Below are 12,342 nucleotides of genomic sequence, written 5' to 3' on the forward strand. Positions count from 1 at the left end.
TGTTTTTGCTTTTTCCAAATTCCATTATACAACATTTCTTAATGTTAAGGTTCATTTCACACCTCTGACTCCATTCCCATATTTTGTTTAGGTCTTCTTGTAGCGATCTGCAATCTTCTTCTGTGCTTCTCTCTTGAGTAATTTGGCATCATCAGCAAAGTTCATGTAACACTTGACGTCTGGAACAAATTGAACAGTGAAACAGTTAATGCCAGAAATATACACGAATTCAAAAGCAAACTAGATGTAGAGAGATACAAAAATGAGTCAACATGAGCATAGCTCTAGTCCTGTAAAATACAACTAGGTAAATACTTCACTCCCTCATCCACATCATTTATATATATATATATATATATATGGCAAACATTAAAGGAGCCAATACATAACCTTGCGGGATACCACTTATCACATCTTCCGAGTTCAAATTTTTGTCTCTAAGTACCACTCTCATTTTTCTCCCACTTAAGAAATCCTTCATCCATTCCACTAGCTTACCTTGTATTCCTCCTATTATTTCAATTTTTCTTATTAACCACTTCAGTACGGGACTTAAATCTCGCGGGCAGCAGCCAATGCCAGCCGTATGACGTAATGAAATAATATTCGCATCATAAAATATAGTCGCCGCTTATATCGATCGTTCTCTCTTTCACCCGCGAATTTTGAAAACCACAGAGAATGGGATTCAGGGCGCATTTGGGAGAATGTAAAAACACAGGGGTGACTACAATAAATATAATCAAGACGCCGATATGGCAGCGTCGCGAATCCACTTGCTCCTCATGACGCCTACGTGTGCGGCACCGTATGGAAGGGGTTAACTTTTTATGTGTTACTTTGTCAAAAGCCTTCTGCAAGTCCAAGAAGGCACAATCTGCCCAGCCATCTCTTTCTTGTATTATCCCAATTAATCTCAAGTAAAAGCATATTAGGTTTGTGGTACACGATCTTCCACTTCTAAAGCCAAATTGTTTAGGGTTTAATATTTCATTTTCTTCCAAGTGTTTGATCCATTTATTTCTGATAACTTTTTCGCATATTTTTGCTACTGTACTTGTAAGGGATACCGGTCTGAAGTTTGTAGGATCTTCTTTGTTTCCTCCTCTATATATATTAGTACTATGTTTGCATTTGTCAAATCTTGTGGTATCTTTCCTTCTTTGAGTGAAAAGTCTATTATCTTGTATAATTTGTCCGTCAGTTCGTCTATACACTCAGTATCCAATTTGCAATTCCATCCGGTCCATGCAATTTCCTAACATATAGGTTTTTTTTATTTGGTCTCTTATTTCTTTCTGTGTTACCTTTATTTCTTTCATTTTAGGGTGTCTTTCTTGTCCATCTTCCCAAATTTGTGAGCTCTCAATTGTAAAAACAGACCTGAAATGTCTGATCATAACTTCTGCCATTTCTGTGTCATCTATATATTCTTTATCTCCACACAGTTTTACAATTTTGTGTTTGTCCTTTAATTTATCATTTACATATCTGTAAAAGAGTTTAGGTTGATCCTTACATTTGTCTATAATATCTTTTTCATAGTTTCTTTTTTCTCTCCTGCATATATTCACGTATTCATTCCAAATTTTTATATATGTTTGCCATTTGGATTTTTTTTTTTTTTTTTTTTTTTTTTTCTCTCTTTTACATCTTTTCCAGTCTTTGTCTCTTTCTGTCTTTAGCCTCACTGCACCTTTTGTTATACCAACACTTTATATGAATCTCTTTTTGCTTTTTCTTTGGTACATATCAATTCCTTCCTTGTACTTTTCTTTGAATATGTTCCATTTGTCTTCCATCTTTGTTTCCTCTTTGGAGAATTTATCCCAGTTTGTGTTTTGGAATTTTTTTCTAAGTTTTACAAAATCTGTTTTGTTATATGTTAATCTTCCTTCTCTATGTTTATCATTCCATCCTAAATTGTTTTGTACTTTTAATTCAAACTCTATTAGTATATGGTCACTCTTTCCAATTGGTGTTTTATACTCCATTTTGTCCATGGTATCTGGTTCAGAAGTTAAAATTTGGTCTAGTTTTGATTGTTCCTCATCGTTTCTATATCTAGTGTTTTCTTTAACCCATTGTGTTAAGGTATATTTGATGGTCATATCCAGTAGAATGTTGCTCCAAAGTTCTCCCCCTTTTACTATCATTTCTTCCTAGATTATATTCTTTGCATTAAAATCACCCATGATTACAATGTTACCACCCTCTTTCAGTAACTCATTTAGCACATTCATTGTGTCTTCCAATAATTTAGAATGATCACTATCAGACCAAGCCTATGTTTTTGGTGGTACATACACTGCTACAAATTTTCTGCTTTTCATATTTTTGTTTACAACTTTAATCATAATTAATTCCACATTATCTTTGTCACATTTAAACCCTTTTTGGTCAATATCATGACACCTCTCTGCTTGTCTGTTTTATTTTTTGCCCATTGGTTGTATAGACCTTGTCCCACCATACTTGTTGATAGAAGTCCTTTCAGTTTTGTCTCCACAATTCCCATGTCAGGTTTCTCCATTTCTAGATAGTCATTTAGTTAATTAATTCCAGAGGTCATGCCATCGATATTTGTGTATGTCACTTTTTTTTTTTTCCAGTTTCCATTTTTCTGATGCATCATTTTTTCAGCCTCAAGTCCAGTACTCTCCTTTTTTCCCCCATCTCTGTTCTTTTCTCATTTCTGTCATTAGCTTTAATTCTGAGAGTCTTGTCTTTCTCTTTTTCCTCATCACTCATTTCCTTTTTTATCCAGGTATGTCTGAATTTCTCGCTGTTTGCTTTCGTGGCTATCATTTGAGTTCTTAGTTTTATTTTCAGAGGTCTATGTTTTTCTTTTGAATATTTGCCTATCCTGTGAATTTCGTCAATTTCTTTGTCAAAATTTTGCCCTTCATCCTGTATTTCTTTCAAAATTTCCTTAGCTATTTCCTTTTCCTCCTTTTCTCTGGTATTTATACACATGTTTTTCTTGGATACCATTGAACACAATGCATTTACCTTTGTCAGTTTTTTTTTTTTTTTTTTTTTTAATTTCATAACTATTTCTTTTGTATTTTCCTCCATCTGCTTTTGTACTATTTCTCTAAAAGATTTTTTTATTTTCCTGTTCTTGTTTCCATTGATCTTTTATTTCAATGAGGTCTGTTTCTTTAATTGATTCTTCCATCTTTCCGGTCACTACCTGTAATTGCTCTTTGACCTTTTTCAATTCTTCATTTTTATTCTTATCCTCATTTTTCATTCTTTTGTTTTCTCTTTTGAGGATATCAATTTCACTCTTTAGGTCACTTAATTCTCTAATCGTTTGCTCGTTACTCTCATGCAAAGTAATCAGTTCCCTAAGTACAGCTCGGTAGTCCAATGTTAATCTATGTGAAAGGGTGATTGTGCCTAAAACATTATATGGGGCAAAGACTTGGAACTCAAGAGAGACAGAAAGGAGAAGTTTGAATGTGTTTGAGATGAAGTGATAGAGAACTATGGTAGGGGTTACAAGGTTGGATAGAGTTAGAAATGAGGAGGTGGGGAGGGGAGTGGGGATGGAAAAGGAGAAGGCAGATAGGGCTGATGAAAGAGTTTTGGGATGGTTTGAACACATGGAAAAATTGAGTGAAGAAAGATTAGCAAAAGAGGTGTGGAAAGCAGAGGTAGATGGAGTGAATATGAGGGGACAACAAAGGATGAGATGGATGGATGGTAAGAAAGGGGCTTTGAGCAAGAAGGGAATGTCTGTTGCGTAAGAAAGGGAGAAGGTAGGAGATAGAGGTAAGTGGAAGATGGTTGTTTATGGATGATATTTTGATGCAGCCTGAAGGTATTTCTTCCCATCTTCTCTATTTTCCACATGAGAAAACAGAGAGAAGGGGTTGCTGTGGATGTGCTGTGCATTGCTGCATTGTTTCTAACCCAGGGAATGAAATAGAGATAGGGATGACCTTTCATGAGGAGCTAAGAGGAAACCAGGTTGGTGGATGGGAGTGGGTGTGTGCCTTTGACTTGGCTACCTCCCTTATAAAGGGGGAAGAAGCCAATGGTATGTAGATAAAGTACAAGATCTGTTAGTGGGGTAACATTGTGATCCATTGTGGTCAGGCCTTTTATGAACTAATTATTCAACATAGAGAAACCAGGCACCATAGGGGCTTTTTCCCCTTACAAGAGAGGTAGCCAAAGTCAAAAGGCATAACTCTATTCCCACCCATTTCATTCCCACCTACTCCACTCCCATTCACCACCTCTCCCTCTTTTCTTGGCTCCTCCTGAATGACTGGTCATCCCTTCATCTTGCCCATTGCCCTGGGTCAGAAGCAATGCAGCAAAACACAGTATATCCACATTAAGGCCGCTTCATTTAATCAGTGACACCCCCATCTCCATCTCCTCTTGCAGAAAAAGAATATAAGAATAAATCCCTTCAGGCTGTGTCAAAATATTATTCACAAATAACCACTTCCAACCTGCCCACCCACTCCCTTCCATGCATCACAGCATCATCCATACACAACCATTCTCCACCCACCCCTATCATCTGTCTTCTTCCTTCCTCGACAGACATTCCCCCTTTCTCAGTGCCCCTTTTATCCATCCATTCATCTCATCCTCAGTTGCCCCCTCCTGTTCATTCTCTCCACCTCTGCCTTCCACACTTCCTTTACAAATCTTTCTTCACTCAATCTTTCCATGTATCCAAACCATCCCAATACTCTTTCATGAACCTTATCTCCCAACTCCTTTTCCAACTCCCTCACTCCTCCTCACCTCCTTGTTTCTCTATCCAACCTAGTAACCCCTGCCATGCTTCTCGGACATTTCATCTCAAATATTTAAACTTTTCCTCTCTTCCTCTCTTATGCTCTAAATGAAATAAACAAGAAATGGAAAATATGTGCCAGGGAAATTTTGAATATACAGAAGAACTAGAAATGGCTAAAATTATGAGCAATCATTTCAAATTCACAATCATTTCATTCACAATTGAAAATTCACCTAACTGTGAGGGAATAGAAAGGAATCCCCCCAATCAAGGAAATAACTGTAACACAGAAGGAAATCAGTGACCAAATAATAAACTTTGATGTCAGAAAATCACATGGACTGGATGGAATTGCAAATTGGATACTCAAAGAATGCATAGAGGAGTTGACAACAAAATATACAATATAATTAAATACTTAACCCCTTCCATACGGTGCCGCACACGTAGGCGTCATGGACTTAGATCTCAGTGGCAGCAACCAATGCCAGCCGTACGACGTGTCGTAATAATACTCGCATCATAAAATATAGTCACCGCTTATATCGATCGTTCTCTCTTCACCCGTGAATTTTGATAACCATAGAAAATGCGATTACAAAAGAATTAGAAAGAATGTCATTATGGAGGGGTGACTACAATAAATATAATCAAGACGCCGATATGGCAGCCTCGCAAATACACTCGCTCCCCATGACGCCTACGTGTGCGGCACCGTATGGAAGGGGTTAAAGAAGGAAAGGTACCATAGGACTGGAAAAATTCAAATATTGTACCAATAAACAAGGAAGCAAGGAAACAAGGAAGATCCAACCAACTACAGACTGGTCTCCCTAACAAGCACAGTAGCAGAATTATGTGAAAAAGTTATCAAAAGTAGATGGGTTAAACATCTGGAAGAAAAAACTATACTGAATCCAAATCAATTTGGATTTAGACAAGGAAGATCATGTACAACAAACCTGATCTGCTTCTATTCGAGACTAATAGAAATAATACAAGAAAGGGATGGAGGGGTAGACTGTGCCTTTCTAGACCTACAAAAAGCATTTGATAAGGTACCACACAAGAAACTAATAAGACAAATAGAATCAATAGGTGGCATCAGAGGAAAATTAAAGGAATGGATGGAAGACTTCCTGACTGGGAGAAAAATGAGGGTGGTAAATAGAGACAAATACTCGAAGTGGGAAGAAATGATAAGTGGTGTCCCGCAAGGTTTGGTACTAGCTCCAATCATGTTTGCCATATATATAAATGACATGGATGAAGAAATAGTGTTATATGAATTTCTTTGCAGATGATGCAAAAATACTAAAAGTAAGAATAGAGGAGGATTGTGAATCATTACAAACCTAGACAAAATCTGGAAATGGACTCAAAAGTGGGAAGTGAACTTAAATATCAAGAAGTGTAGTATAATGGAGTTTGGAAAAAGTAAAAATAGAATATCGAGTAATTATAAGATTGGTGAAGAAGTCAAAAAAGTGAACTCTGAAAGAGACCTTGAAGTAATAATCAGCAAAGACATAACACCGGACAAACATATCAATAAAATAGTCAGAGAAACCTTCAACCTATTAAGGTCAATGAAAGTAGCATTTGACTACTTGGATGAGGAAATTATTAAAAAAAATATTAGTTACACTAATAAGACCAAAACTGAAGTATTCAGCAACACTATGGACACCCAGTACTAAAGAGAATATAAAAAATTAGAAAGAATACAAAGAACAATGACAAAGTTGGCACTCTCTCCAAATTAACATACAAACAAAGGTTGTCCAAATTGGAATTACCAACTCTGGAACAAAGAAGAGAAAGAGGAGATCTACTGACTATAGAATCATGAAAGGAATGGAAATCCTAGATAGGAATGATTTATTAAAATGGGACAATGGAAAAACAAGAGGCCATGAAAAACTCAAAAAGGATAGTTATAGAAGAGATCTGAAAAAATAAATAGCTTCCCACATAGAGTACTGGATACCTGGAATAATTTAGATAAAGAAACAGTGTGTGCAAACACAATTCAAGATTTTAAGAAAAAACTTAATGCTGAAAGATACAAAGACAGGTCACCACGAGCATAGCTCCCTTCCCGTATAATACAACTAGGTAAATACATTTAAACTTTTCCTTATGCTCCATCCACAAAATATATTTATCCCCCTGAAGTCAATACAGAAGAATAGTAATACTCCCAAATGGATGACAGACAGATTGAAACATGAAATCGGAATGAAAAGAGGACTTTACATAAAAATAAGAAACGGAGAAATACACCTTAGATCAAGATATAACGAAATGGCAAAGCTGGTTAAAAAGAATGCACGTACAACGAAACATAATTATGAAATTAAGGTTGCCAGTCAAGCAAGATCCAATCCTAAGGATTTCTTTCATCTCTATAGAACAAAAAATAAAGAATAGGACCAATTAAAAACGGTGAAAATGACATGATAGAATTGGAGGAAAAAATGAGTGAGGAGTTTAACAATTATTTTCTCTCGGTGTTTACTAATGAGAGGTTAGATAAAGTTCCTGACTGCACTCTGATTTTCAGTGGGGATGAAGAAAGTAGCCTATCTAATATAAGCATTAGTAAAGTAGAAGTAGTCAAGCAGATTGAAAGACTTAAAGCAACAAACTCCCCTGGTCCAGACAAAAAAATTCTGAGAATGTTTAAGGAGTGTAAATTTGAAATCTGCAACCAGTTAACTGAAATATTTAATAAATCGGTAGACACTGGTTTTGTGCCCACTGCTTGGAGGCAGGCAAACGTTCCTGTTTTTAAGAAGGGAGATAAATTGTCTATATGCAACTACAGGCCATTCAGTTTGACATCAGTTATAGGTAAAATGCTTGAATCAGTAATAGTAAATAGACTCAGAGAACACATTGAAAGACATAATTTAATTCATGATACACAACATGGTTTCTCCAAGGGTAACTCATGTGTGACTATTCTTCTATCCTTTAACACTAAAGTATATAAGGCATCAGATAACAATGATAATTCCAATGTTATTTACCTTGACTTTAGCAAAGCGTTCAACAAGGTGCCACACCAGAGACTACTAAATAAATTCAAAGCCCATGGCATAGGAGGAAAAGTGTTAGAATGGATCAGAGCTTGGATTAGTAACAGAAAACAGTGGGTCACCATAAATGAAGTAAAATCTAGGTGGGGCACTGTTATTAGTGGGGACCCCCAGGGCTCGGTTTTGGGTCCTTTGTTGTTCATTATGTACATAAATAGTGATGTTAGTAAGTTTGTGGACGACACTAGGATGCCTAATTAGGTCAGGAGACGATGCAGAGATTCTGCAGAATGATCTTAACAAATTGTTCACATTGCCGGTGAAATGGCAAATGAATTTCAATATCTCTAAGTGTAGCGTGTTAAACGTAGGGCTACACAACCCTGAAAATAGATACAACTTAGATAACATGTTTTTAGAGAAAACTGAGTGCAAGAGAGTCTTGGTAGTTCTGGTGAGTCCGGACCTCAAAACCAGAAAACAGTGCATTAGCACCAGGAATAAAGCTAACAGAGCATTAGGTTTCATTGCTAGGATGGTGACGAATAGAAGTGCAGAGATAATTATCAAACTCTATCTAGTGATAGACCCATCCTTGACTATGTATTACAGTTTTGGTCTCCATCCTACAGAATGGACATCAATTCACTAGAATCAGTATAGAGAAGAATGACCAAAATGATACATGGACTCAGAAATTTGCCTTGTGAAGAGAGGCTTAGGCACCTTAACTTACACACTCTGGAAAGACACAGAGTGTGGGGTGATCTAATAGAGGTGTTCAAGTGTATCAAAGGCTTTAATAAGTGATGCAAACAAGGTCATCATATTAAAACAACAGGGCAGGACTTGCAGTAATGGATTTAAACTGGACAAATTTAGATTTAAGAAGGAAATAGGCAAGAATTGGATTACTAATAGGGTGGTCGACAAAAGGAATAGACTTAGTAACCATGTAGTAAGTGCTGAAACTATCAGTTGTTTTAAGAAACAATTAGACAACTTTATGGATGGGGATGACAGGTAGTGATGGATACGGAGCTGCCTGGTGTAGACCTTATGGCCTCTTGCAGTCTCCTTCATTCTTATATTCTTATGTTTCTGCCCCATACAGTGCTGTCAGCACAATCACCCCCTCATAGCTCCTCTTAGCATCCATTCTCAAATGTCTATTTCTTATTACACTTTTTAATCCTCCAAGTTATCTACTTACATCAATCAATCTACATTCTACCTCCACCTCCTCCCCTTCCTGCCACATCCACCCCCAAATATTTAAAACTACCCACTTCCTCCAGCCTCTCTCCCTTAATACTCACAATTTGTTGCCATATTCTCCCCTTGTACATCTCATCACCTTACTTTTACCCACATTTATCTTTAACTTCTTCCTCTCACCTTCCCAAACTCCATCACTAACTTCCTTGATCCCTCCTCTGATCCTGCTATAAGCGCAGTGTTATCAGCAAACAACAACTGGCTTATCTTCCATTTTTCTCCATTTTCTTTAACCATCTCCAATCACCAGCCCAATACCCTTGCATTTACCACCTGCACCACCCTATCAATGTACACATTGAACAGCCATGGCAACATGATACATCCTTTACCTCAAACCACTCACTCCATTTCTAACACAGGCTCTACTACTCTTGTAAAAACTCTTGACTGCTCTTAACAGCTTTCCTCTTATCCTCTATATCAGCAAAACCTTCCACAGTGCCTTCCTGTCTACCCTGTCATAATCCTTTTCCAAATCCATAAATTCCCATAAAACATCCTTACCTTTTCCTAAAGCTTTCTCACATACCTGTCTTACCACTAAAATTTTATCTATGCAACTCCTTCCCATCCTAAACCCACTCTGTTCCTCACCAGTTAGTCCCACTTTTCCTCTCCTAATCCTCTCAGTCAAAATTGTCCCATAAGCCTTTCCAACGATGCTCAAGAAATTGATCCCTCTGAAACTATTACACTCACACTTGTCTCCTTTTCCCTTGTAAAGTGGAACTATACAGGTGCTCCTTCAGTCCTCTGGCACTCTACCCTTTTTTAGACATACACTGAACCTCACCAGCCAGCCCAGCATCACTGTGCCTCCCTTTTCTAGACACTCCGCATGATGCCCATCTAACTCAAGTGTTTACATGTACTAATCATTTTAACCACTTCACTCCGGGCCAAAATCTCGCGGGCAGCATTAGCTGCCAGACGTACAATGTTGTGTCATAATACTCGCATTATAAAAAATAAAGTCACGGCTGTATCAATCGTTCTCTCTTTCATCCGTGAATTTTGATAACCATAGAAAATGTGATGAAGCAGGTTTAGAGAGTATGGGGCTCACGCAGGTACAACTACAGTAAATATAATCAAGACTCCAACATCGGCATCCTCGCATACCCACTTGCTCCTCATGACGCCTACCTAGGCGTCACCGTATGGAAGGGGTTAAGAACTGCTTTCCATTTTTTTTTTTTTTTTTTTTTTTTTTTTTTTTTTTTTTTTTTCCCTCAATCATCAATGTCATTTTCTTAGCACTTCCCAATGCAACCACCTTTCCCTCCCCATCATCCTCCACATTTAGCAACTCTGTAGAATTTTCTCCCCATCATCCTCTTCCATTATCATCTCTCCATCTGCACCTTTTACCTTTTCTTCTCTACTTGATTTGCTTCCCCTTGTTCTCATAATTTCCTTCCAAAACATCTTTTTATTTCCTTCTAAATTTTCTGTCATACTCTTCCCCCATTTTACGTCTACTCTCCTTTTTGCCTCTTTTATCTTAATGGAGAAAAGTAGGAGATAAGCCAGTTGTTGTTTGCTGATGACACTGCGCTTGTATCAAGGTCAAAGGGGTGATTGAAGAAGTAAGTGACAGAGTTTGGGAAGGTGTGTGAAAGGAGGAAATTGAAGATAAATGTGGGTAAAAGTAAGGTGATGAGATGTACAAGGGGAGAATGTGGCAGCAGATTGGAAGGGAGAGAGACTGGAGGAAGTGGATAGTTTTAGATACTTGGGTGCGAATGTGGCAGGAAAGGGAGGAGTGGAGGTGGAGGTAGAATGTAGATTGAAAGAAGTGAGTAAATGCCTTGGTGGATTAAAAAGTGTAATGAGAAATAGACATTTGGGAATGGATGCTAAGAGGAGATTGTATGAAGGAGTGATTGTGCCAACAGCATTGTACAGGGCAGAAACATGGAACATAAGAGAGGAAGAGTTTGAATGTGTTTGAGATGAGGTGTCTGAGAAGTATGATAGGGGTTACTAGGCTGGATAGAGTGAGAAATGAGGAGGTGAGGAAGAGAATGGTGGTGGAAAGAGAGTTGGGAGATAGGGTTGATGAAAGAGTATTGGGATGGTTTGGACACATGGAAAGAATGATTGAAGAAAGATTAGTAAAAAAGGTGTGGAAGGCAGAGGTCAAAGAAGTGAGCATGAGGGGGTGACCTAGGATGAGATAGATGGATGGGGTAAAAGGAGCATTGGGAAAGAGAGGAATGTTTGTTGAGGAAGGATGGGAGAGGACAGAAGATAGGGGTGAATGGAGCATGGCTCTATATGGATGCTGTGATGCATGAGAGAGAGTGGATGGGGGGTGAGGGAATATGTGTGAAAAATAGATATAACGCAGCCCCATCTTTTCATTTTATGCCTATGGGGATGAAGAGGGGGGTCGCCAATTTAATGAAGCAGCCTTGCTGTGGATGTGCTGTGTCTTGTGACACTGCTTCTGACCCAGGGCAGTTGGTGAGATATAGGGATGACCTGGCATCCAGAAGGTGCCAAGATAAGAGGGAGGGAAGGGGGTGGATGGGAGTGGAGTATGTGGAGGATGGAATGGGTGGGAGTGGTTTTTATGTCTTTGATTTTTTGGCTATGGAAGGGGGAAAGCCTTTGGTAAATGTAACTTAATTTTACTTTAATTTTTTTTTTTTTTTTTTTTTTTTTTTTTCTTCTTCTTTTCTTTGTTCCTCATATTTTTCTCTCTTCCCACTTTGCAACCAGCCTGTGAATGTTTGCCTCTCTTCTACAACCAGCAGCAGATCCAGAAAATTGTTTTGGGGGGCTGAACTATGTATGAGTGAGTGGGAAGCGAGCAAAGCAACCCAAATCAGCTGGGGGATTTGAAATGTGAACAATTTTAGAAGCATTTTGAAGCTATTTGCAAAGGTATATTGAGGAAATGGTCAATAAATTAGATTGCAATGGTATAAAACTATACATGTGCATATACATGGCTCTTCTAGAAAAGTAGAATACATGTATGGCAAAAAATAAAACTGCCACTTCAAGTTTTTCCATCCATCTTTCCCAGCGTTGCGCTACAGCATCGTACGAGATCACCTCGACCAATCAGCATTCATTGCCATTGTGATGCCATCAGTTAAAAAAAAAAAAAAAAAAATGAGCAAATAGTTCTCTGACAGTGGGATGTTAAAGGCAAAAATTTGGGGGCGGGGCTTCAGCCACCACCACCCCACCCCGGATCTGCCAGTGTCTACAACCATCTTTGCTTTATCATCCCAC

At 38.0% G+C, this 12,342-nt stretch overlaps 1 protein-coding gene across 3 annotated transcripts in view; it reads left to right on the forward strand.

The window, feature by feature from the left end:
* Positions 1–12,342, forward strand: part of LOC143032884 (uncharacterized) — a 254,968-nt gene that overhangs the window by 88,906 nt on the left and 153,720 nt on the right. The window lies entirely within an intron of this gene.

Source organism: Oratosquilla oratoria, chromosome 14 (genome assembly GCF_046742065.1).
Source record: "Oratosquilla oratoria isolate Oo_2021 chromosome 14, ASM4674206v1, whole genome shotgun sequence".
NCBI classification, from domain to species: Eukaryota; Metazoa; Arthropoda; class Malacostraca; order Stomatopoda; family Squillidae; genus Oratosquilla; species Oratosquilla oratoria.